Source organism: Pinus tabuliformis, chromosome 1_2, assembly GCF_031772625.1.
Source record: "Pinus tabuliformis cultivar Carrire ecotype Pingquan chromosome 1_2, CPIR1, whole genome shotgun sequence".
Lineage (NCBI taxonomy): Eukaryota > Viridiplantae > Streptophyta > Pinopsida > Pinales > Pinaceae > Pinus > Pinus tabuliformis.
This window is the reverse complement of record NC_142298.1, coordinates 1,286,915,349-1,286,942,645: the sequence shown is the minus strand read 5'-3', so window position 1 is coordinate 1,286,942,645 and position 27,297 is coordinate 1,286,915,349.

Below are 27,297 nucleotides of genomic sequence, written 5' to 3'. Positions count from 1 at the left end.
TACTATTAGCCATTGGTTCGTGGTTATATAGTAAATGTGCAGAAATCACAATAAAGAAAATATTTTATAGATTTCATTGGAAAATATACAAATAGTTCACTTATGGAAATGTGTTATCAAGAATTACCATGGGCTTCTTTTTTGCTTACTTTTTTATCTTAAGTAGTCACACAAGAAATAATGAAATATGAACTAAAATCTAAAGAAAATAATACTATTCAATATATGAAGCAAACTGCAACAAATTGGAAACTAAAATGCATAGATTGCATACCAAGCATTGCATTAAAATTTATAGTTATACAAGAGAAATAGAACAAATTTATGTTCATAGTTTAAAGACTTGCCAAAATTTGATATTTGCATGTTTTCGTTGTTTCCTTATTTTTTGTTGTGCAGAATTTCTTTGTTTTTCAATATTTGCAAATCAAGGCATATGTCAAAGGTGCATATTTGCAAATGTGACAAATATTGTGACAACTCAACAATGAAATTCTAGAGTACAAACATTGGAAAAATGACTCAAGGTGACAACAAAAATATGGTGAGACAAATTGTATGATGATCTGTCCAATAAGCATCAAAGACATGGAAAGAAACAACATTAGCTGAAAAGTTTGTCCAAAAGTGATCTAACATTGAGCTATAGTCAATTGTCATTTTTTTATATCAAGATTGAAGTCATTATTTTGAATAAATGAAAGTAGGTTTTTTTTTTTTTTGGCTAGTTTGCAACATGTCCATATTGAAATCACCAACAAGCACAATTGGCTAGTTGTTGCATGTGTGCTTTAAAATGAGTTTGATGAAATTAATTATCTCTTCAATTTTTGCATTTGGTGCAATATATAGATTTGCAACTATATTGGTTTTTTTTTTCAACATGGAATGTTGGAAATGTTGATTCAAATCCATCTTTTGTATAAGTGATATGATTCTCAATGAAATATTTTTTATATAGTATGTGAGAATTCCATGTAAATGGTATAAATGTAAGTAGTCATATTTTCTACACAATAATGGATTCGATGGAGATGATTTTTCTTTTGTTTCTTAAAACAAAAAATGTCAGCGCTCATTAGATCATACCTAGCAATGATATCTTTAAAATGCAAGGACAAATTACGAGTGTTCAATGAACATATTGTCAAATCGTCAAGTGTTTTATTTTGATATATGCTATATTCAAGCTCATATAAGGCATTATGTCTAAGCATATTTATCTTAATAACAACCTTTTCATTGAGATAAAAGTTACTATGTACCAATTTGTTTAAAAAATACAATAATTAATATCTTTGCCTAACTCCATTTGGGTCAAAAGCCAATTTGTCAATTTTTAACCCGTGTGATCAATGTATAGTTTATGCACATGCCAGTTGGACATGAATTTTTTCTCTTGTAAAACCAATTTTGTTGTTTGATTCGTTATTCCTATAAACTCTAGTAACAAGTGTCCACGCAAAAAATATTCCATCTTTGTACAAATGCACCATTTTTCCCATTGAATAGTGCCAACAACTAGATCAACACATTTGATTCAAATTGCACCATTTTCAAATGTTTTCGATTCTCTAAAAAATCCTTTAGCACCATTGACCAAGCTATCCTGAATATTGTAATTTCCACCAATTAGTTCAACAAGCATATTTTCTTTCAACACAGTAGAAGATGGAAATTGCAGTTTCATATGTTTATTGTGATTTATATTTGTTGAGTCAATTGTTCTATCATATGAATTTAGTATAATTTCTTCTTTGTTGATGAGAGACAACATTCTTTCATTATGTTCATTTACATTCTTGTTTAAATAAAATAGGTATGGAAAAGTTGGATCATTTGGTCCTGATCTATAACAATGCTTATTCAAGAATGCAAGATCAACACCAGTATGTGAACATGTCTTGATTTTGTTTAATATGTATACAAAATTTATATTGTTTTGTCACATTACATGTTTTAGTTCATATGTTTTCACATTTTCTTTCCAAAAATTGTAACGAGCATTGGTTCCTTTAAGATGTCATTATTCAAATATCCAACAATCACGTACAAGTTGTACTTGACATAACTTACAAAAAAATATTATGTCAAGACTTCCAAATGGGCAAACTGGAGTATGGATAATTTCATTGAGTCTCTTATCAATGCTATAAATAGATCGAGATCCAATTAATGAAGACTCATCTATCAATGGAAATTTAAGTTGTTCATATTCTTTGCTCAATACATCAATTGTGTTAGAACCCAATAGCACCATGTGACATGGTGAAAGTGGCAAATGCAAAGATGAGTGGAATATAACACCATGTGCAATATATGCAACTTTTCCAACAAATACAATTATTATATATATTTTTTTCAAAGTATTTGATAACATCAGTAGGGAAACTTTATCAAAAGAACAATGTAAGGAAGTTTAGTTCTTTAGAGAAATTCTCTTGAAGAATGCCTAGGGTACAAACGCTTTTAGAAGGTGAAATATGTATTATTCTTGTATCAAGATCATGGATAAGGTGGGCTTTTTAAGGTACAAGGTGAGTCTAGTTCCTTCATTTTTGGACTATCATTATAATGATCTTGTCTACTTTGATCAGAATGTTCTTTCAATACATAGTTAATTTCTATTTGTTTGCTTTTGTATAGAGATGTGTTGCACAAGTCATTTAATGAACACATCACTTTCTTGGGTCAAATATTTTGAGACAAATAGGCACTCTTGTATTCCAAGTTTCTTTTTAGCATATTTCCTGCTGCCATAGTGCCATCAATTTCTCTAGACAATGCTCTTTGAATTCCATCTAGACTAGAAGGAACATTTATGATTGTTCTTGTTAATCCAATTTGTGATGTTTTGTAGCCAAGTTGTCTTATTTGTGCAAAATCCATCTTTGGTGCCACTAACCTCTCTTCCAAATATGTCATTTGTGCAATGGACAACACTTTTAATTTTTGTTTCATTTTGTCGAATATAAAGAGGCGATGCAAGTGTAGGGACATTTTTCATTAAGTATTGCATTCTTACAATATTTTCATAGTTGTTCATTGAGTTTAATGGTTTTGAACTATGAAGGAAGAACGAGATAGAAAATAGTAGATAATCTGTCTTTGTTAATAGATTGCATGTCCTTTCCAAAGGACAATATATCACAAATGAAAAATTCATATGTAGACACGTCTTGGATTGATTGAAAATATGCCAAATTTGTTTTATTTGAATTTAAATGTTTCTTTTGTGCTTCTTTTCTTTTAACATGTTATGCTCCTATTTCATATTACAATTAAAGTAAGTGAGTGTACCACTTACTATATGCATTGGAAAAAGAAGTGGAGACTTATTTGTTATTTTGTGTCTTCATTCAAAAATGATTATTGTCATGTTGAAGGCTCAGAATGTCCTTGCCTCAACATTGGGGAAACCACCCAGTTGGGAACTTGAATATCATTCCTTTTCTATTTGGGATAGTGGTTCCGACTGGGGATATAGGGACCAGTTTCCCATTCAAATATATAATGGAGTTTGGGGTGTGATATAGATGGGGTGAAAACTATTTGATAGAGTAAATATGAATGCAAATAAATAAATCTATATCTATCTATCTAATTCCCAGGATATAACTAACTTTTCATATGCGATTTCATAAAGATTTCTTTATAAATGAAAGACAATATAGATCATCAAACATTTAAAAGAGTTAAAACAAATTAAAGATAATTAAATTGATTAAATAGTTAATCAATTTAATTATTAAGCACATATCGCATAAAAATTATACCATTTCATACATACAACTAAAGATAACAATTAATACACTTTTCAATAGTGAAACAATGCTTAATTGAGTTGTGATATTGTATATAATAAAACAGTGATAAAACTTAACTGAATTTTAAACATAAAACATAGCATTAATAAAATATAATAGTACCACATATATCAATGCTCCACTTATGGAAGAAGATAGTCTCTGGCCCAGCCTTTCTATTAAAATTATCAAAGAAATACAAAAGTGCAAGTTCCTTGAGTCTTCTTACAAAAATTCTGAACCCCTTCTCTAAAAACATGAGGGTATTTATAAATAAAAGTCATACTATCAAAATAGAAAATTCATATTTTTCTGAGGAGGTTGAAACAAACACTCCTCAAAATAGGGAACAAAAAGATAAAAATAGCTTCCATTTTAACAAGAAACTAAAGATGGGAAGTTGACTGCTCTCCCATTTTCTCTCGTAACCTGTAAATAGCTTCCATCGGCTTCAATTCTGGGGGATGAGCTGGCCTGATCCACATATGTCCTACAAATAAGGCATCTAAAAGAGGTGGGAGCATGTATTTAGTTGCATTAACAAGGTTGTGAAGAACTAACCATTGTCCATAGGGCTTTACCAAAAATTGTTGATGATATTCAAGATTTAACTTAGATAATTTCTTGATGCTATTTTCCTTATCCTTTGATTTGTTATGCCAATACTATATGAGTGTTTGAGTATCTAGAAAGAATTATCATGGGCAGTCAGTAATAATATTAACATCTATTAGAATTTCTATAATAGTTTTGGTAATTTGGCCTACTAGGTCTCTTGCTCTGTAAATTGGTTCTTCTGCCTACTTTATTCTAATATCACAATCTCTGAAAATAAGATCTTTGTATGATTCTTTAATTTTGGGAAATTTTTCTTTTATTCCATTTGAACTATCTTGTCAAGTGATGAAATTAGAAATCTTGTTGTTGATATCTTCATAGTATGTTCTTAATTCAGACATTTGATCACTCAATGAGTCACTGCTTTTGCAGAGGTCATTGCTGATATTTAATTTCTTACAAAAGTTTACTTGATGTTATGCGAGGAGAGCATTGATCTCTCCAACTTATTTTCTGAATCCTTTAATATCAATGTCCTTTTGTATCTGAGTTATTCTAAGTTGATGCTAGTTAATCTGCGCATTTTAGCTCTGAATATTAGATTCGTTTTGAAATTTCAGTTGATCAAACTCAGTTTGTAATTTTGAAAACTTGAGTTGCCATTCCTGCTCCATATCATGTCTTGAATTAAGGTAATAATTTTTCATATTTTTCTTTTACTAGTTGTTGAACTTCAGTAGCTTTGAAAATGGTGGTTGTAGCATAGGCTCCTGCATATTGCGAAAGATTAGCTAAATCATCAGATGAATTAGCTTGGTAATCTTTCCATAACACATATAATAGAACACTTCCAGGAAGAAGTTCTTGATAATGATCCATTCTTCTTTTCTTCTTTTGTCAACTAACAACAACACAATGTTCAGGACTGTAAAAAATATCAAGAGGAGAAAGATATTCTACTCTGAGGACGATCTCGGAGGTGGGGACTACCAGGATAACTTCTTTATCCATTATTTTACTTGATGACTCATTTACATGAGACTTTATCTTACTGGCTACAAGAGTCTTATCTATCTCCATTGAAGCTAAATCCTGCACTTCCTTCTCCTATGTGCTATCTAGTTCTGTGTTGAACTAATCCCAAATTTTATCGAGCTCACTAGTAGATAAGAGCTATTCTATTTGTTTCTCTAAGAGTGCAATAGTGGGTGTCTTTTTTGTTTCCTTTGTAGACAACGACAAAGATTTTCCTGTAGGCAATTCTGGTTGTAAAGAAATTAGGCATTCAGAAGGCAGTTTCTATAGCCTTTTATTTTTGTACTCTTGGAATAAGACAAAATCCTCAGGGCCCAGTCGAATTTTTGCTAAATGTTCCACTTGTCTATATGACTCACATGTCTCAAAAAAATCATCAAAATCATCAGGTTCATGAACAAATGGCCTTATTTTAACCTGAGTAGTGAAATCATGAATGACCTTTTTGGAGTTGTACTATCTAGGAGGAATAGTGGGGAGTTGCATGCCTTCGATTTGTTTGATTTCTAGGACAAAATGATTGTAATTATTGAGAACATATACTCCACATTGAATAGGAAATTGTGGCCAAATAGTATTTTTGGAGTCTTTCAAGACTTTAGTTATACCATGACCTATGGTCTGATAGGAAACTTCCTGGGCCAGAAGCTTATCGAGAACATAAATAGGAAGAACATGTGGGGTTGCAAGACTCCCAAATACTCTAACATAAGTGAAATTTTCTTTAGTAAACCAACTACCAATAACAGTGAAGTATGTTGTGGCTTCTTGAGACAACCTGGGGGCATTTTGATAAAAAATGGCTTTGTACAAAGGCAATATTACCTTATTCAAAATTCTGTAAAAATGAGGTTGGAACTTAGATTGCCATAGGATATCATGATATAAGTGAATTGGTGTAGGGCCTTCGAGTGTCCATTTCCATCCCATCGAAAGAAAATCAAAAGAGAAACAAATGGCATCCATAATATAGGTACTCATATAAAAGGTTGGCATGATTCTTTCTGAGACTGTGATTTTTCCTACATTATAAGATTTTGAATGCAATATTTCTAGAAATGATAGTAGCCCAATCCATTACTTTAGAATTAGAAGCAGCTTGAATCAAGGGAACTCATTCAATTGTAAATTTATGTGTGTTTGAAGCACCAAACAATCTACATATCATAGCAACATCATAATAGAACATACTGACAAGAGAAGCTAACGAATACGTACCCTTACTATCACGCTTGTGCTTACTTGGGTCTTGTCTCCATTGTCTAATGGGCTCTGATTCCAATTTGTTCTTCTCTGCAAATTTCTTGAGAAACTGCTTGTCGTAAATCTTCTGAGGGTTTACCAAATGATACATCCTCTTCAAATCTGCATCTTTGAAGGATCCTACTATCATTTTCCTTGATGTCAAGAACATCCTATCTTCAATATTCACATTATGAATCATCCACTTAATCATATCTTCATAGGGTAAGATTTTAGGTCGCGCAATAATTCAATGAAGAAAGGAATTGGTGACATCAGATAAGTTAGCCTTGAATGATGATGAGATGTCAACTGTTGCTTGCTTAACCACTACTACTCTGGGATTTTCTTCTTCAAATATATTGTACATTGACTCCAAAGAAGACGTACTAGAGTTCGAAATGCATGTGGTGTCTATGAAAATGGAGCCATGCATGTTACTTTTGGCTTGAATTGAGTTACTTCTGTTTGAATAAACGACCCTTTTCCTTTCTTTTGTGCTTTGGAAATTTCAACAGAATGTCATTTATTAGTATTAGCCTGCAGAAAGGAAATACATAGGAATTTTTTATATTTCTAAGGATGAAAGGACACGCGGGACAAATACATACATTTCAAATAACAACTTTCCAATTAACACAATTTGATCAACCAAGGAACATTAAACCGTTAGGTTTGAAATTTAATGAAAATCTAAGTACATACAGATCCTCATTAACTAGAGCTTTGTTGGATTAGGGGGTCCTGACCTAGGTTTAGAGTTTGTTGTGCCAACTAACTACACTACTGGCCCTTTTGGCAACAACTCGTGTACCACAGGCTGCAGTCCCACCCAAAGCAGTGTTGGGGGATGCAAGAACCAAGTTTCTGCATCTAGAGACTAGTTTGATGTCTTCCAATGCCTTAGATACGCCCTCGCATAGATCAATACACTCCTAGGGCTCACTGTTGCAACTTTGTAAAAATGGTCTTTAGACCTTCACGAAGGTCTATGATTGGACTCTGTTGACCTCTAACAATTGATATATCTACTTATGTGCATCAGAGAGCAGTCCTAAATTAGGGTTCATGCAGAATTACTTAAGTTATTAGTAAACATCAGAGAATTCATTAGAGTCTTTGCCAAATTACTTAAACATGCATTGTGTATGTTATCACAAAATCAGTACTAAGGGCTGCTACCTAGCAAGATCTCATGTAACTATTTCAACCAGGCTTTAGACTAAGGCTTAGCCTCCTTAGTCAGAGAGGGCTCTCTCACAAATTTTTGATAAGATTTAATTACAAGAACAGATGGCTAACTCTTCATACAGTTCATGAAAATAAAGCTGGTTGGAACAACAAAATAACACTTCTTCCATTGGGCTCATGGAGTCAAACACTTCTGCAGTAAATATTAACCACTCAATCATGGAAGCCAAGGCATATAATGTTTAACACTCAAAACATTTCTCAAAAGAACCACAACTCATAAATATACACAGGAAGTCTGAGCACTAGGTGAATTCAGAGTGATTGCATATTTAGTGAGCTGTAAAATATATAAAGGATAATGACAAAACCACACATATTCTGAGCATTGAACACATGATGAATCTTGGGAAGAAAAAGTAATCTTTATATTACTGTCAAAGTCTTTTACATGAGCTGATAAAAACTCTGTTTTTTTCATAAATCTCCAACCCTACTTACATCAGAGTTTTCACTATATATAGGAAAACCAAAACTAAACTACCTTGAGTCTCCTCCTCAAGCATGAGGGGAGAGCTCGATGATCATTAACTAACCTTATCTACTTTCAAACAAACTTATTAAATACATAAGGTATTGTGCTGTAAATACACAGAGTCGTAATTACATTGAAAATCCAATTCTATCTCCTCGTATGCATGATGCCTTTCTCGGATCCTTGACAGCTATACATTTTATGTTGTGGCTGAGATATGTTGGAGGAACATTCACTGAACGAGCTGGTCTCGGGTGCTAGCTATGTAGATGACTCATTAACTAGTAAAGATGAGTACCCTATCTTCACGGTCCCTGTCTTCCATTCTTCTTCACTTATTTAAAGACCACGCTCCAAGCTCTTTAATCGTTCAATAACAACGCATAACACCATATGCCTCATGATCTGGATGCCTTATGGACTGAACAGGTGTACAAAACAAAAATCCCGGTAACCCTACCAGAACCCTAGTAATTCGGTCATAAAGTGCCTTTAGGAAGACTTTAGCAAAAAACAAAAATATTTCACTTTTTCTTCAAAACTTACACCTGTCACTATTTGCATTGTTTATGATAGCCTTGTATGATTTCCCTCCTATCCTCGAGGCATTCCTTTCAAAATTCGCTGACCTCATCATCAAATTTCATTGTTTTCTTATAAAACAACATCTACAGTAGTTTCGTAGCGCGCTACGAAACTACTGTTTTTGTCAAAACAAAACATACTTATCTTGCAGCGCTTTCTGCTTAAACTCATGATTTCTTCAAACATTTTATCCAGGTGTTAGGGACCTAAATAACTTCAAAATGATGGAAGTTGAACCAAAATTTATCAAAACTTTGAAAAGTACTTTTCCTCTTAAGTCAGTGAGCTAGTTTACCTAGCTTCTTCTTCAAACTGCTAACCTCTTCTTTCAAAGCCTTATTTTCTGATCTCAGACACATGTTCAGCTTTCTTACGTGTTTTGCTTGCTTAAGTGCTGGTACCATCCACGAAAATACATCAGACCCTGAGCCAGCTTGCCTCAGTAGACTTGTGCTGCCTTTTAATACAACCCTTCTATAACTAGCATATCTCATTGCATGTTCTCTAGAAAAACTTTTTATCTGAGCCACCTCTTCCTGGGTTTTTCCTGCCTGGTTCTTGATAGCTATGACATTCCCTCCTTGGCTAATAATAACCTTTTTACTCTTGTCTTTATTCTTGGCTACATGCACTGCTTTAGTCAAAACTTCAAGAAACTCTGTACTAGGCATTTTTACAGCTGCCTCCTCTTTATGCACTTTCTCGGCCTCTTTCATTTGTCTTCTTGTAATTGGCCTCCGTGGCTTGAACACATATTCTTCACTTGGCTCCTCAAACCGTAACCTTTTCGAAGCCTTTGATTTCTTCATGCTCTCTGGTGAGGATTGGGTTAAGTCAATGTGCATTGGTTGCACTGGCTGGTCCTGCTCAAGCTCCATTGGCTCAATCTGCACTGACTGATCTTGTTCAAGTTCAATTGCTTCAAGTAAATCAGTTAAACTAGCTTTTGACACAGGACTTTCTTCCACAGCAATTGACTTACCCTTCTCCTTGCTTAACTGACCTCTGGTTTTTACTCTTGATACCTTTTCAACTCCACTTGATGCAGGTGCATCCTTCTTCTGTTTGACCTTCTCTTTTGATGATGATTGAGGTGTCTCCTTGATCACCAAAGGCTTCACTGGTTTCTTCAACTTGGTTTTGGACTTCTTCTGATCTTTCACCTCCTTTCTGAGCTCAGCAAGAGTAGGCTCTTCAATTGCTTTTTCTCTTTCCTTAACAGGCAATGGAGTAAGGCCTGTCTTGCTCTGAAAGCCAGCCATAAAAATAAAGGAGTCCCAATCCTTACCAATCTTCTGCAAACCATCTAACACTAACAACTTCACCAAACCATGATGGAACAGTGATGTTTCACAGTCATCTTTTTTCAGCTGAATTTTATCACACATTTTACTTAGGCTTCTGAACAAGTAGAAAGGGATATCTATTGATGCTTTGCCTGTGAAATGTAACAAAAGTTTAAAATGATATGAGTAAACTTTGTTATACCTCCCTTCGCATGTTAAATATTTTTGGATGCATGTGAGGAGCAGGGAAAAATGTTCCTTCACGTAACTCCTTGGCACAGATTTTGTGAGATCCTCGTTTACATAAGGCTCCTTCAAAAATTCCTTACAGGGGCTCATGTCGAATTTAAAATTTTTGAACCATTCATGTCCACCTCTAGGAATCTCAGTCACATTAGAAATGGCTTCTGGGGATACAGGGAATTCTAGCATTGACACCTTAGAGTTTAAACCAGTAAAATTCAATGCAAAAGCTTTTGTTACCTCTGCGTGCCCTCCTTGCAACTTCTCACAAAACCTCCAGCAACCAGCACTTTTAAAAGCTCTTGCCACACCTTCATCTTTTAACGTAATATCAAGCCCCTCCGGTTCTGTTCTTTGGCACCTACCGGATCGATGTTCCCTTTTCTCCATTTTTCTTTGAAAACTTTCGGACAGAGAACTAACAGCAGCTTCAACTCAGAATGCAACTTCAAACTTTGGAATGCAGGCTCGCTTGCAATCAGGTCCTTTTAAAAGAAAACTCGGGCTCCCTTTGCGCTTCAACAGTCTTGTCATACAAGCAAATCAGTTTACGCACAAATAACAAATATCATGACACTACCATACATCATAAAATCACTTTGAATGATGTTTATGTGCGTGGTTCTGAACCTCATGGCGGAATGATGACCCATAATGACCTGGAGAGGACATCAACTGACAACATATGGACGGACCTAATGACTCATCCCCCCAGACTTGACATTTCAAGAAAACGCGCTGCAAAATCCCCGAATCCCCGATTTAGTAGCGCAGACAGTTTAAAATTAACGAAATGCGCTACGAAATGGCTGATAGATGACACGCTACGAAAAAACAGAAACATCATTGCGCTGCCAAATTGGCCAATCAGACTGCGCTGCGAAACTGCGCAAAGGACCAATGACGCAAACAAGACAAGACATGCCTTAAAGAATTATGATGGAGGATGACTAACGGTTTTTGAAAATGATTCACATCAATACCTTTTTAAAACATAACCCCTAAGTAACACACATAAGACCATAACCATTTGACACATTTTTTGAAAATGAAATTTTTTGGACAACATTACATACATTGACTGTAATTCTAAGTGATAACAGTGTACATCATTGACAGTTATTCAATAGAATCACACAAAATTCAATCAATATTCCATAAAACAAATTATTCATAAAAAACATATAACATTAGTGGAGACAGAGATAGAGTAGATATACACAATAATTCTTCGGTAACTTTCTTTATTCATCTTCAATTCAGGATTATAGACTCAAAATTACCCTATGTACTCAACTGCAGGGGTCCGCGCACTCAGTTGCAGACTCTAACTAGGCCTCTACGAACTTAGCTGCAGAGCCTCTCTTCTCCTATCTGACCGACTTCTCTTCACTAACACTTCTTAGCCATCATCAATTATTAACAAAAAATATCTTAGACTCCCTAAGACACACCTATTTATAGCCTTTTTCCATACAATGCTATGGTTCACGGACCATGGGTGGATCTCATAACTGACTCAAACTTTACATAAAACAAGGGGCTAAACCCCTTTGACTCCTAATCCTCTATGCACTCCGCATCCACAAATCGTAGAGAATTTACATTATTTACAAAAATTGATCAAAACTTGGGTTATTTTAACCCTAAAACTGACCCAGGGGACCCGATCACTTGGCTGGTGCTACAATCTTACTGCGAAGATCCCCTAGCTCCACCTGGATCACTGCGACTTCGGAAATAATCTGAGTTGATGCCTGCTTGACTTCTTCGATCAATTGTTCCATGGCTGGTCCTTCTACGACTAGCCTCATCGTCTCTTATTTCTACTGCAAGCCTTTAAGCTTATCCTGAATAGTAGTTGTGACTTGATAAGCTTCTTCCAACCATGGCTGCAACCTGGCCTTCAACAAGGCCTCCTTTTTTTGTGCTTCTTGCACCCATGCTAGGATTTTCTTTCCTTCCTGTAGTTTAGCAAGGTGTTGCGTTGGTGCTATGCAGTGTATAGTTGCCCTGACTTCATCATATTGCCGTTGCAGCTCCCTGACCCCTGTGTTTAGCGTCTGTAGGTTTGGATCCTCCTACAGTAGTCACTAACTCCATTGCTTGCTCAAACAATGTCGTACAGTCAATGACTATGGCGTCCAGGGTGGCCATTCCTTCCTTTATCGTGGCTTCGCACTGCTCCCAAACCTTAGGCGGAGTCGTGGGCTACAACTTTAATTACAACCCTATGATCTTCATGTTGAGCTCAATCTAGATTCAGCCAACCTCTGCTTTAGCTTTGCACAAACCAATGGCTAGTTTTCTAATCTTTTCTTCTGGTTGTGCATCCTCTAAGACGTGAAGCTCAAGCATTGTCTTGCATGCCTCTGCGACTGTTGATTCTAGTCATGAACTATATGCCTATAGTGTCTCCTTTTCCCTTAGAGCATGTGTCTTTTCAGTGAACAACTACTCATTTTTCACTCTATACTCGTTGATGAGGTTGAGGGTGTGATACCCTTAAGCTATTAATTCATCAACCACCCCAGCATGCAGGATGTGGATGGTATCGTTGGAGAGCACCACTATATTTAGTCTGATGTTTATGATAGTACTCAAGATAATGCGATCACCGACAGACTCTGCCTGAAAGGACCCATTTGGAAATGCTATGGTTTTGAGGTTAAGGGTCCTTACTAACTCGGCTTCTTGGCTCGTCCTAGGTGCCAGACTCGCTTGCTCTGCGCTCACTTTTCTGGTGCCCACCTATATCCTTCTTGATTGGATCTGCAGGTCATGTTGATAATTTTGGATGCTATCTAATGTATGCATGTATTGCTGCTCAAACTGCTGTAACACTTTTTATCCCCGATCTCATCAAGATCGCCTTCTACTAACACCATGGGATCCACCGACGATTTATCCAATTTTTTCTTTTCCTTGTACCTTCCTACTGCTCCTTGCCACATTTTTCAGAATGAATGGTGTGCTCTACCCCTCATATACTCCGCCACCTTACCCTGAAATTTATTCTTCCTCTGTCTCTGGCGAAGGGGACTTCTCACGTTTTTGTGACTCACACTGTTCCTGTTTTGCCTACTCCTTGGCAGCACGTTCTTGCTCCACACAAGCCTTTTTAGCAGCTTCCTTATTTTTATGGGCTACCAAGTTACGCACAACCCTAGCTGCCTCCTTCCTTTTCTAAGCAATAGAACTCTCCCACAACTAAGTCTGATGGGACACCCGATTTTGTAGGCCACTTCACAAAGACCTCTTGCACATCTGTTTCTGTGACCAAATATGGCAAGTCATGCCATTTCTGCTCTGGATCCTTCTGCGCTTGAATGTACACTCTATGGAAGTCAGCCTTGAATGTCACATAGGCTGACAGTTTCGTGAACAAGGTTTGGGACAACCTTGGACATTGGTCAATGGCCATGCGGAGACTCATTTCCATAAGGACCCAAAATATCTTTGTTTCTGTAATTAACGCGAGATCCTTTGTAGCCCATAAGGAAGCGAATTGTGCTGCCTTCGACAATCCTTCCTCAAGCAGAGGAAATTGGTTGTCCTCTAGCAATTCCCATGTAACTAACACAATGGATAACAACAACCAAGCGTAGTGAAATGACTTGGTTTCATCTTGGGCCTCTAGGCAGTTCAATAGAACTGCTGGCAAAGGTATCTTGACCAATTAAATTGTACGCCCTTTATGCACTGTGCAGCCAGGGAAACTACAGGCACCAGAACTTCATCCGCACAACATTTCCTCATCACCTTCCCTGCTAAGATCTAGGTGGCTAATTGAACTGTTGGGTCTGTTATAGATAGAATTGAATACCCTCGCGACTTCTTCACGAGGCTGTAATCTCTCTTCATTCTTTCTGCAAGGTCCTTCTCCCCCGTCTTTCCACCAAACTCCTTGACCGGGCTCACGCCCTTATAAGGCAGGTGCGTAATCCTTTGAATAATGATATATGTGATGGGTATAGGCCCTCCTAGCCATAGACACCCATCGTGCACCAATGTGAGCAGTTGGTGCACACAGATTGTGTTAATGGGGGTGCGGTGATAATGGGGTACCCACAGCAGATTGAGTAACCCCGAGTGCTCCACACTGTGGACTAATTTCTCCATCTCTAATGCTATCACACCTAATTATGCATAATAAACCCTTCTCATATACTTATATTTTTCCAAGTGGGGAAGCCTAGCATGATTTTTGAGCTCCCAATCCTCCATTTTCAATAGTGGGATCCACGCGAGCTGCAGACCTTCAAAAGGGATCTTCTCAGGTAGCAGGGGTGTGGAAATGGTGAACTTCTCAGAATCTAGGTCCTTCGTGACCTTCGCCTTTCTCTTCCTCAGAGGGATATACTCGGGTAGCCTAGTTATGGGTTGTATACCTTCAACATCAATGTCTTCTGTTCCATGGCCTTCTTCCACCTCCAAGTCGACTACCTGCTCTGATTGTGTTAGGCCCCTATACTACTAGTGTAACCCCTTATTGTTATTAGTACAACCCCCTTATTATATTGTTGTGCCCATGTGGTGCCCATATTGTTATTATTGTGCCCTATAGAAGCCCACTATTTTTATTATTGTTCCCTTACGTTATTATTGTTATGTCAGCTCTAAGTATATTATGACCCCTTAGAATCCTATATATAGAAAGGAGGTCTTGTCATTTGTATCATCAAATAATTGTTCATTTGTGTAATGTAAAGGAGGTTTCCCCCTCGAAGAGGCTGAATTCTAAGGTGTTCAACTATCTTTTCTACCATTTTGTGAGCTAGTTTCATAACATTTGGTATCAGAGCTTTGGATTCTAGGGTTTCGCTGCTCCAAATAGGTCATCGTGGCATTTTCGTTGTAACTCTTTTTCTGCGATGTTTCAGAAGCGAAAAAAAAAACCCATTTGATATGAAATCATGTTGAACCTCGAGTCCAAATTTTAGAGCTTTTCGCACTATATTTACGGAGATATGATCTGAGAAAGTTGGTCTTTTTGCAGACTCGTGAATTACTTTCCAAACAGGTGACCTTGGGAAAATCGTCATAACTTTTGATTTGAGAATCAGATTGAAATTTCGCAAGAATTACAGAAAGAGGATGGACTGTAGTTTCCTGAATATATATTTTAGACCCGAAGGTCAAAACAGTGACACATGACACTTCATACAAGTTCACTCTTCTAAAAAGGTATATAATCAGGTCATCTTGGAATATTGTGCATAACTCTTTCTTGGAGAATCAAACTTTTATCAGATTGGAAAGAGGACATAGAGGGATATTGCAGGTCGCAATTTCAGAGCTGGAAGAACCAAAATTATAGAGTTATAGTCGTTTCAAGATCGAGCTCCTAAAATCAAGAAAAGGCGATATGAGGAAGTTTGATGGCAAGGATCTGATAAATTGGATACTTCAGATGGAGCAATATTTTCATCTACATGGTGTACCACTGTTACAAAATGTATGTATTGCATCTTCATATTTAGAACCAGATCAATTTTTATGGTATAAAGGGCTTTGTTCTCGTAAACAACTTGTTATGTGGTCAATTTTCACGGAGGAAATGATAGCACATTATGAGGATACAAAGAGCAACACCTTCTTTAGAGCAACACCACAACAATTGGAAAGAGTAAAAGAGCTTTGTTACATAATGGAAAGTAAAATTATGGAAACAAGGATGTCTACCCCTCACAACTATAATAATGGAATTGTTGTTTCTCCTAGCCTTCCACAACCTACAAGGGTTACACCACAACAATTGGAAGAGAAAAGAGAAAAGGGGCTTTGTTACAATTGTGATAGCAAATGCACTAAAGGTCATAAGTGTGCTAAGAATAAATTATTTTACATAGAGTATGAAGAGGAGGAAGAACAGGATCAAGAAACATCAAAAGAAGAGGATATATGCCAGGACCCAACCCCAGAGAAAGAAAAAATGAATCCGACCATATCTTGTAAAGCATTGGCAAGAATTACCACTCAAACTCTCAAGATAGAAGGACATATCAAGAAGAAAAAGGTTCAAGAAGTGAAATATCACATCGAGAAAGAAGAAATGAACCCAACCATATCTCGTAATGCATTGGCCGGAATTACTACTCCTCAAACTATCAAGATAGAAGGACACATCAAGAAGAAAAATGTTCAAGAAGTGAAAGATCACATCGAGCATCAAAAAGTGAATCCGACCATATCTTGTAAAGCATTGGAAGAAATTACCACTCCTCAAACCCTCAAGATAGAAGGAAATATCAAGAAGAAAAGGGTTCAAGCAGTGAAAGATCACATCGAGCATCAACAACAAGTTCTCCAACTTTTAAAAGATAGTGCCACTTTGGTGTAGAATTGAATGAAAAAACAAGTAGATCAACATCACAGTGAAAAATGTTTTGATGTAGGTGATTGGGTATTTTTACAGTTACATCTCAAGGAAGCTATTTATGAGAAGGAAATGTTGGAAATACTACATGCACTTAAGAAATGACGACCTTACCCAATGGGAAGACACTTGAAGGTAAAAATGGATCATGATAGTCTTAAATACTTTTTAGAACAAATATTACCTTTAGAAGAATAGAAAAAATGGGTCAAAAATATGTTGGGTTATGACTTTGACATCATCTATAGAAATGGGAAGAAAATTTTTGTTGCAGATGCACTCTCAAGAAAGGATGAGGATGTGGACGCATTGTTTTGTGCTATTTCTATTGTCCAACCAGGTTGGATAAACAAAGCAAGGGATGAATGGAAGAAGGACAAAGAAGTGTGGCCACTCATTCAAAAGTTGCAGAATATCCCAATTCAAACAATATTTCTAGAACTTGAAGAGGAAGGAAAAATCATATTGGAACCTGGAGAAGTCACACAAACAAGAACCCGACAACTACAAAATCGATCAATTTCAGAGTATCTCATCAAGTGGAAGAACTTACCTGCTGAAGATTCCACATTGGAGGATAAGAATTTTATACAGAAGCATCAAGAACTACTCAAGCATTGAGGACAACACTTTTTGAAGGAGAGGGGCATGTTAGGCCCCTATACTACTACTCTAACCCCTTATTGTTATTAGTACAACCCCCTTATTATATTTTTGTGCCCATGTAGTCCCCATATTGTTATTATTGTGCCCCATAGAAGCCCACTATTATTATTATTGTGCCCTTACATTATTATTGTTATGTCGGCTCTAAGTATATTATGACCCCTTAGACTCCTAGATATAGAAAGGAGGTCTTTTCATTTGTATCATCAAAGAATTGTTCATTTGTGTAATGTAAAGGAGGTTGCCCCCTCGAAGAGGGTGAATTCTAAGGCGTTCAACTATATTTTCTACCTTTTTGTGATTTGGTTTCATAACATATTGCTTATCTTTCTTCGGCTTTGGTGTTCAAGAATGGTTTCTTGGGGAGGCGTGCACCGTCACCAGTTTCTTCTACTTGCCCTTCTTCAATTTGGTTGGTTGGGTTTCTTTGGTAGGTGTAGGATTTAGCCTAGGTGATCTTGACACCGTAGGCATATGAGAAGGAGCTTCCATACTTAAAACTTCTGGGGTGACTGCATCAGAGGTAACATCGCCAGCACTCATAGTTTCTGTAGGACTGGGGACAAGCATTTTCTCTAGAATAAACTTCTGGTTCAGCTCAGACAACTTAGCAAATGTAGGGCTCATGACTAAATCTTCCCAAGCTGATTAGTTGATAGGCAACAAACAACACATTTCACTAACAATTCTAAGAGAGAAAAGTGTTCTCTATTGGACCGACACACGTAATTTATAGGGAGCTTTGAATTAAAATCTAATCGTTCCCTTAAAATTCTGACAATAAATGTTGTTATGGCGGCCAATCCTCAAGGATTTTCACTTTAAATGCCTCCATCCCGCTCCTCTTAACCATATTATGGCCATCAAGTCATGAACACTAATTCCAACGGTCACTTTTCTGCTGTGCTATGTGGCACTTCCCTCCATGGTGCAACTTCATAGGTTTCAACTTCGTCACTTTCTGCATAGCCTACTCGTCGCGTTGTCCTCTAAACCTGGTAGTGTATTTTATAGTCTAGTGCTCCCTTGCAACTACCTGGAGCACTAAGACTATCTCATCGCCATATAGTCATTACGTACGATCCCTTTTATACAAATTCAATCTACTCCCATTTACTCTTCCCGGAAAAGGTTTCCTATTCAACGTCGTGAGCTGAACTACGCCTCCATATATAGTTTATTTGATAATATATGGCCCTAGCTAATGCATCTAGAATTTCCTCAGAAACTTAGTGAATTTACTATCATATAACATGAAAAGCTCATTTACCTTGAACATTCGAAGCTTGATGTGGCGATTGTGCCATCATTTTTCATGTTCCTTTTGTACTTTCTGATGAAATCCTACCAAAAATCGACCCTCGTCGAGCTCCATTAGCTGCACAAGCCGCTCCTCCAAGGCATCGCGATCCACCATACCTGTGAGAGTTTCCATGCACAGACTAGTCACAATATACTCCATTGATATTACCACTTCTACACTATATACTAGTCTAAACAACGTTTGCCTTGTCATCTTCTTGAAATTAGTCCTATAAGCCCATAGTACTACAGGTACCTGCACATCGCAGTGTTTGAAATAATACTGAGAGGGGGGGTGAATCAATATTATTATTTCAATAATTTTTCATTTCCCAAACAGATTTATATACACTAATTCAATGAAGTGAACTTGCATGTGCACGCTACTATGATTAGGGAAACCAACATATACCAAGTTTATGATATAGTCAATTTATCATGTGTTGATTTTTAATCAGTGCATCAATAACTTATTATATAGTAACTATGTGCAGTAATAACATAATAAACCATCACAGGCAGGAAACACACATGAACACCAAGATTTAGGGTGGAAAACCAATGCGGGAGGAAAACCTCCCGTTGTTGTCGTCTCTGTCTTGTTTTAATATAAAGAAAATCTATTTACAATATTGTACTTGTGCAGACTCATAACAGTATGCAGGCACCCACCTGCAGAAGGCTACAACCTTCTCTCATTTTACAGCTTCTTCTGGAAGGGAGAAACAACCCCCTAGCTCTTGTACTAGCTGATATGTTTACTAGTACATAGGCATCGACCTACAGAAGGCTATGAACTTCTCTCTTCCTCTAGGGACCACATTTCATTAGTTTTCACACTGGATGCTCTTGGTACAAAAAAATACAACATGAAGGCCTTGTTTCATCAAATTTTCACAATGGACCCATCAGAAACTTAGAAACTCAAACTGCATCAACCAACAATCAGTTAATCTGAACAATTATATCACTGTGTTGAACCCATAAACCTGCATCATCATTCAAAACCAACTGCAACCTCAAGAATCATACATCAGAATGTATATGCTACTTTAATGAACCCAACCTGTGTGTATATGGCACTTCCTACAACAAAACTTGCGTATACCTCCAAAACTACTGAATCATAAAAACTTCTGAATCAGATATGTACCAATCAGTAATATTCTTGTCCAAGTGTTGTTATCAATTACTGCTTTATATTCATCAACCATAGCTTGTTGCCATTCTTTATGTTTTACTGCCTCTTTGTATGTGGAAGGTTCAGTAAAATCATTTGCTATCAAGGCAAAATTGCCTTCACTTCTATGTGCCCTTCTGGTGCCAGTTTTATTCTGTTCATCAGGCTTTACATCTTACAAAAGTTGAACTGCCCATTTCGGAAGTTGGTGCTCACTTGTTTGTGCTTCTGTAAAGTCCCCATCATTGTAAAGAGGATTAATATAAACTGATGTTCGTCGTTCAGGTGAAGAATGTGGAGACTCACTGTCTGAAGAACTGCTGCTGCTTGGAGATGCGGATGAACTGCTAGAAGATCCTGATGATGTTGGTGATGTAGATGGACTCGATGACTCGTCTTCAGAGGAAGGAAAATCAAGTTCATACCAATTTGGTGAAGTTGGTTGACTTTGTATTTTTCCATTTCTTTTACTTCCCTTAGTTTCTAATTTGTGAAGAAGATTTTCAATTTCTTCAGCACTCTTACTCTCTGTTTCATCAAAAATGACATCCCTGCTCACAATGAATTTTCCATTGGTCAAAAGACGTTACCCTTTCTTCTCATCAGAATAGCTAATCATTGTGCATTTTAAACTTCTTGAGTCAAGCTTAGTTCGTTTTTCTTTCGGAACTAAGGCATAACACATTGACCCAAAAACTCTAAGATGTTTAACTCGAGGTTTGAAACCAAACCAAGCTTCATAAGGTGTGGTTCCGTCTAAAGAAGCAGTTGGAGATCTGTTTCTTAAGTAGACAACTGTATGTATTGCTTCCGCCCAATATGTTGGACTTAACCTCTTAAAGGTTAACATGGATCTCGCCATTCCTAACAAAGTGCGATTCATTCTTTCAACTACTCCATTTTGTTGTGGAGTGTAAACATTAGTGAGATGTCGTCTTATGCCATTTTCACTGCAATAATTTTTGAATTCATTTGAAGTGAATTCTCCCCCATTATCCGTCCTGAGAGTACCTATCTTTTCTTTGACTCAATTTTCAACAAGTTGACGAAAAAGTTAAAACTTATCAAATGCTTCTGACTTGTTCTTCAAGAAGTAAACCCAAGTCATTCTGCTGAAATCATCAACGAATAGTAAGAAATACTTGCAACCACCAAATGAGGTTTGTAGTGGACCACAAACATCACTGTGAATTAGTTGAAGCCGCCTGTTTTCTCGCCATGAACTTGTTGGAAAACTTTCTCGGTTTTGTTTGCCATAAATGCAAGCTTCACATTTTGCATTTTCCCTTTTGAATGTGGGAAGGCCTTTAACCATTCCTTGTTTCTGCAATTGTGAAAGACTCTCAAAATTCAAATGTCCATATCTTACATGCCATAGTCTGATAGGTGAAATACCTGTAGTCACTGCCCCTGCAAAATCAGAATGCCTTGGAATAACTGTCCCTTTCATCCGTAACAGTTTTCCATCTTCATAACCTGTCATGACTGTTTTCAAATTCTGTTTCACTGAATTAATCTTCACTAAACCATCTTCCATAATTACCTGATGTCCTTCTTGTCGAATCGTGACTAAAGAGAGCAAATTTTTCTTGAAACTAGGTACATACCATACATTGGAAATCAATTTTTCTCCAATGTCAGGGAGAAAAACTTTCACTACTCCTTTTCCATAAGGAGTATGTTTTGTATCATCAGCAAGAAAAATTGAATTAAGTTGGCATTCTTGAAAATTCCAGAAAAAATCACGTCGACATGTCATGTGCTGAGTTGCCCCGGAATCCAAGATCCAGGCATATTCATAGTCACTTCTAAGATGAGATGAAATTTGTGATGCTGGTGAGGAAGTAAAAACATATTCTGAGCTGTCTTCATCTTGATCATTTGCAAATTGTGCTGAATGCTGCTGAAACTTGGGAATTCTACTAAGTGAAGTTCGACAATCTTCAGCATAATGACCAACTTTGTTACATCTTCGACATACAATTTGACTTAAGTCTCTTCCTCATCCTCAAGATTGTCCTCTGCCTCTGCTTTGACCTCGATTTGGAGATTGTCCTCTACCTTGACTATTATATCCTTGTCCTTGAAAATTGCCTCTTCCTGGGTTGTTTCCTCTACCTTGAAAATTATTTCTTCCTCCTCTGTTAAAATTGTTGCCTCTACTTTGGCTTCGACCTCGATTATGTGTTGCTTGATTCTGATTCCATCGGCCTCTTCCTTGAGAACTATCTGCTGAAGACTTACTTGTGCTGGCTTCTGTGAGAAAAACATCTTCACCAACTTTCTTCTTCTTCCCAAAAGTTTTATCATGTTGACTTAACATTTCACAAAGTTCATCAAACTTTAGTTTTTCTAATTTCCCAGTTACTTGTAAAGTTTCTAAAAAATGCGTATAGGAAGAAGGAAGCCCAGAAATTACAATTGTGACCATAAAGCTATCATCAATTGCGGGAAAACCAGCATTAATAATTTCCTGCTTAATATTCTTAAGTCTGGAGAGATATTCAAGAATATCACCATCTTCAGTTAATTTTTGTTGCGACAATTTTAACTGTAGATCAACCTTCTTTGATTCTGGCTGAGTATCAAAGAGGTCTTTAAAAGTTTTCAAGGCATTCCATGCATCTGTGGCATTCTCTATATGTACATACATTTCATCATTCACAGACGATTTAATAAGAGCTAAGGCTTTAGCATTCTTGATTTCCCATTTTGCCAGTGGATCTGCATCTGTGGGTTTATTCAGCTTAACATCGCCATCACATATTCCTTGCCATAATTCATTGTAAATAAGTGTGCTTTCAATAAGACGATGCCACGTTTTATAATATTTGGTGCCTTCTAGTTTGTCGGAATCAGAAAATAAGTTAATCAACTTAGACATTTTTAGCGATGAAGAGACGCACCAAGAAGCAGAACAGAAAGGACAAGATAGTCAGCACAACACACCACGCAAAAAAACACGATCTATCGGGGCTTGGCCTTGACCCTCGAATAGTCGTCAAAACAGGAGAATATTGACTGAGCTTTGCACTTGGCTCTAGTCAATTTCTCAAATTTTTACAAGGCAACTTTCAAAATTTGACTTTTTACAGTGGTGCTTTTTCACAATCTGGTAAAAAAAATTACCCCCCCTCAAAGTAAAATTACTTTGAGTTACATTTATCTCCTTCCAAAAATTACAAAAAAAAACTCCTTATTGCTCCAAAAGTTACAAATTGCTATTGCACCTTATTTCTCCACTAAAATACAAAATTTCAAAATATAATTACACCTTATCACTCCATTAAAAAAAACAAAACTCCACTTATCACTTCATTACAAAGCTTTTAAAGCTCACCTTATTTCTCCCAAAAAAAACACTTATTACACAAGTAAAATATGCCTTCCAAATTACATATAAATTGTCACAAAGCCAAAGCACTATTCGGAGAACTGAAGGCAGGAGTCCAAGACTGCTCAGTTACCCTGGGAACATGGCAGAGGATCAAAAGCAAGTAAATTTAAGTGAAGTACCAAGACTTTTTCATGAAATGGACTTGTTACTTGCTGAGATTTTGAAAAAAGGAAATGGAGAATCGTCAAAGAAACCGGACTTGAGTTCTAAATTGGATCCCCTTCTTATCCGGGCAATTGTTGATCTGCAGCAAATTAAATCGAAGTGATCGGGGAAAAAGCTTTAAAGCAAACCGGCACAGTGTAAATGTAAACGCCCCGGTGTTCTGCAATCAGTTGAGACTGTAAAATAGCGTCCTCTCTGCAACAAAAAATGCCAGCACTCGAAAACGCAACAGCACTCGAAAACGCAACCAAATAGCGTCCTTTCTGCAACAAAAAAATGCTAGCAATTTGCGTGGAACTCTGGCTCAAATGAAACAGAAGTTTTAAATCAAAGGAATGAACCTGTCCAACTGAAAACGGTGGTAAAGGAACAAAACGATCCCCTGCAATTGTTTAACCAATACCTTTCTGTACATACGTTTATATAAACACGATGACCCATTCTTTGTGCCAGATTTATAATCATTCAAATTTGGAACCCTCTGTCTCATTAAAACTCACATAGCACTCTCATTACAGAAATGTCATTATCTAATTGGGATATAGAGAACGATTCACAGGGTGCTCTCATCAGCTAGGGTTGTTTTCGTCGGATGGCATTTGGGAGCTCTTGCCCTGTAAACATTGACACCTGATGATCTGTTCTATCAGTCTCAAATTCTAGGGAAATTTCTTTTCAACACATATGGCGATCCCGTGTTGACACAAAACAGATAAGTTGGATTTCTCTCCACGCTGTTCACGCTATCCCAACCAGTCAACAGAGCAACACGAGTTTGGATTCAAATAGTTTGCAGCTCTCCACGCTGTTCAAACTAAATCAATGCTATTTGAAACATAACAATTTTCAATTGAATTCCAACGGAGATTTAAAACATAGCTCTGTGCCCTCTTACATTCAACTTACAAATTTGAATTGGTTTTCAATAGCCTCAAAAAAAAATTGATTTACAGATTTGAAAAATCTAAAATCAATAAAAATTTTCTCTTTTGAACAAAATTTTGACAAATTTCATACCAATTGCTGAGCACTTCAACGGAGTTGAGTTTTTCCAGGATCTGATAGAGCTGGAATCTCCTCCTCAAATCAACTGCTGGAATCTCCTTCTCAAATCAACTGCAGCATTACCATAGCTCTGATACCACAATAATGGCAGAAGTGTCCTCAGACACGTAATTTTATTAATCAGAAAAAAAAACAATTACATAATTGATTTGCAAGAGCTTACACCCGAACAACCAAACACTCTTGCAATGAGCTATTTATAAGCTCCATGTCCTAACTACCTCTAATTATGGATCACTTACAAGTGTCCATTTACAATAAATGCTATTCAAACCAACTAGCTAACTAATCTCCTATAATAGATCCTAAGATACGACTCATTTGGAGAGTCATATCTTGTTACAACAATATACTAATTCTAATTGTCTCTAAAATAATTAATCATTCTAGAATAATTATTAATTTAATTTCTTAAATTAATAATTATTTTATTTAAATTTTATAACCTATGATAATAAAGTATTTTTGGATCATCTAACAGTGTATACACTGCTTTGTCAAGATGAACCTACGTATATAGCTTAAACTATCTGAAAACATCATTTTCCTTCAACTTCTTGATTCTGATCAGTAGAACTTTGTTCCAACTTCCTGTTCTTATGTACCAATGCCCTGTTACCTCTTAATTTACCTATCACATTGTGAGTTTCCTTTTATCAAATCTGAGATGACCTATGCGTCAGTTGCCATCAAGGACAATACCTGTATCATAATGCCAACAATCTCCCCCTTTGGACTTGATGGCAACCATATTGGTGTTGATTATTGCAAGCTGTAGAAACCGTTAGAGATATCAAGCAACACCAAAATACTCTCCCCCTTTGACATCAAGGGAAAAGGGCAGACCAAGATATTCTCCCCCTTTGAGATACACATGATTTCCATGCTCCCCCTGAGTACATGTAGAGTCTGCAGAGATATGTTTCAAAAGAATAACATGACTCTATAACTCAACTAAGAGAGTATGACCTCCCTAAGACCAATGAATCATACATACATCAATCACCCAACCAAGTGGGGATACACCAAATTTGACTCATCCACCCAAACAAGTGGGGATATACCAATTATTTATACATGACTGAAATATCAATTATTACATCATCCTTCCCATGCATAGTGGGGATACAAATTACATCATATGTCCAAGAGGACTTATTCAAAAATAGACTATGATAGAAAGAGAAATATTACACCCTAGATCTCTACATTACCTATGAAACAATTGATATGAATATCTGGAACCAAGCTGAAATCAGGAACCATGATCCAAAATGTATCCAGCATGGCCTCTAAATCTAAAGTCTTCAAATATAGGTGAAAATGGAACAAGGTTGAAAATCTCATTGAAACGAAGCTAATGGTGCAAACCGCATGCAAATCTGAGTTTAGATAGGGAAACTAGAGATAATTAAAGATTCAAGTCAAAAGGTCAAAGCCTAAGTTAGCAGGACATGTAGCAACCCAGGAAAGAGTTGTAGGTACCTGATGATGTAAGCGTAGTAGATGATGTGGCATTCTACAATTAGTTCATATTTTAGGCAATGAGGAACAACGGTCAAGGGCGGAGATTGTCTGATCAAAGGAGATCAACGCATATCGCATCGAAACATGCAAGCATGTTATATGGAAAAACGAACACAATATATTTATACAAAAGGAGCTAAACTTTTTGAGTTTCAAAAGAAGGGTGGTAAATGGTTTATTGTGTACCATCAAGGTAGGAAGTAGTTTTGGACCGAGAGCATGTGATTCCACTCAGCGAGTGACACGTAGCCTCCCAAAAAACCACTTTATTGCATAGCTTTGAAGAAATAGTGAATGTGCTCGTTGGAATGTGAAACCACGCGACATCCGTCAAATGGGTTGTTCTCGAGATCAGCACCAGGGGAAGGCATGATGGTCGGGGTCCACCTGCACCCGCTGGTCCTTTTGTTTTATCCTGTCTCTACTATAGATGTATTGTTTCCATTTTTAATGGAAGTTGTAAATAAAACGTGTTATAAAAAACAACTAATACAGAAAGTTGACAGGAGGGGGTATTGTGAACCATTCTCAGGGGTCTAGAGGTCAAAGTGACTAGTTCGATCGTGGTTATACTCATTTCGACTCGAGGATTTGAGTGGAACCCAGTGGTGAGATCCATTTCTATGTTGAGACTCTGTTTTTGAGCTCAAACCTGTAACAACCATTTTGAATACATAATATAGAGGTCAGAACTGGAAGCTAGGACCAGGAGACGTAGCCTGGAAGTTTGGTGAACTCCTTAATCATTTTGGTTGTGTTGATGTGTTATTATTATGTTTTTTTATTATTTAATTGTTTGTATTATTCTCAATCTTTTCTATCCATTGCACTAAGTAATATAGACAGCTCCACACATAAGTTTGTAATACCTTTATCAATTTCAAATCAAGTGGTATCAGAGCTCAAGGTTTTTAAGGTTTGACAAGTTTGAGTGGAGATTTGAATGCTGACTAGGTTAAGGCTCGAATGAGGTGAAGGAGAACTTGTTGAGGCAAATTCAAAGATTGGAAGGGTCTTTTCATGAAGAAGAATGGCAAATGAAAATCCACTTGGGTCAGAATCCCGTTTTTTGGATAGCTTCATGATGATACATGTCATGGTGGAAGAAATGTATCATGAGTTTAAAAATGGTAGA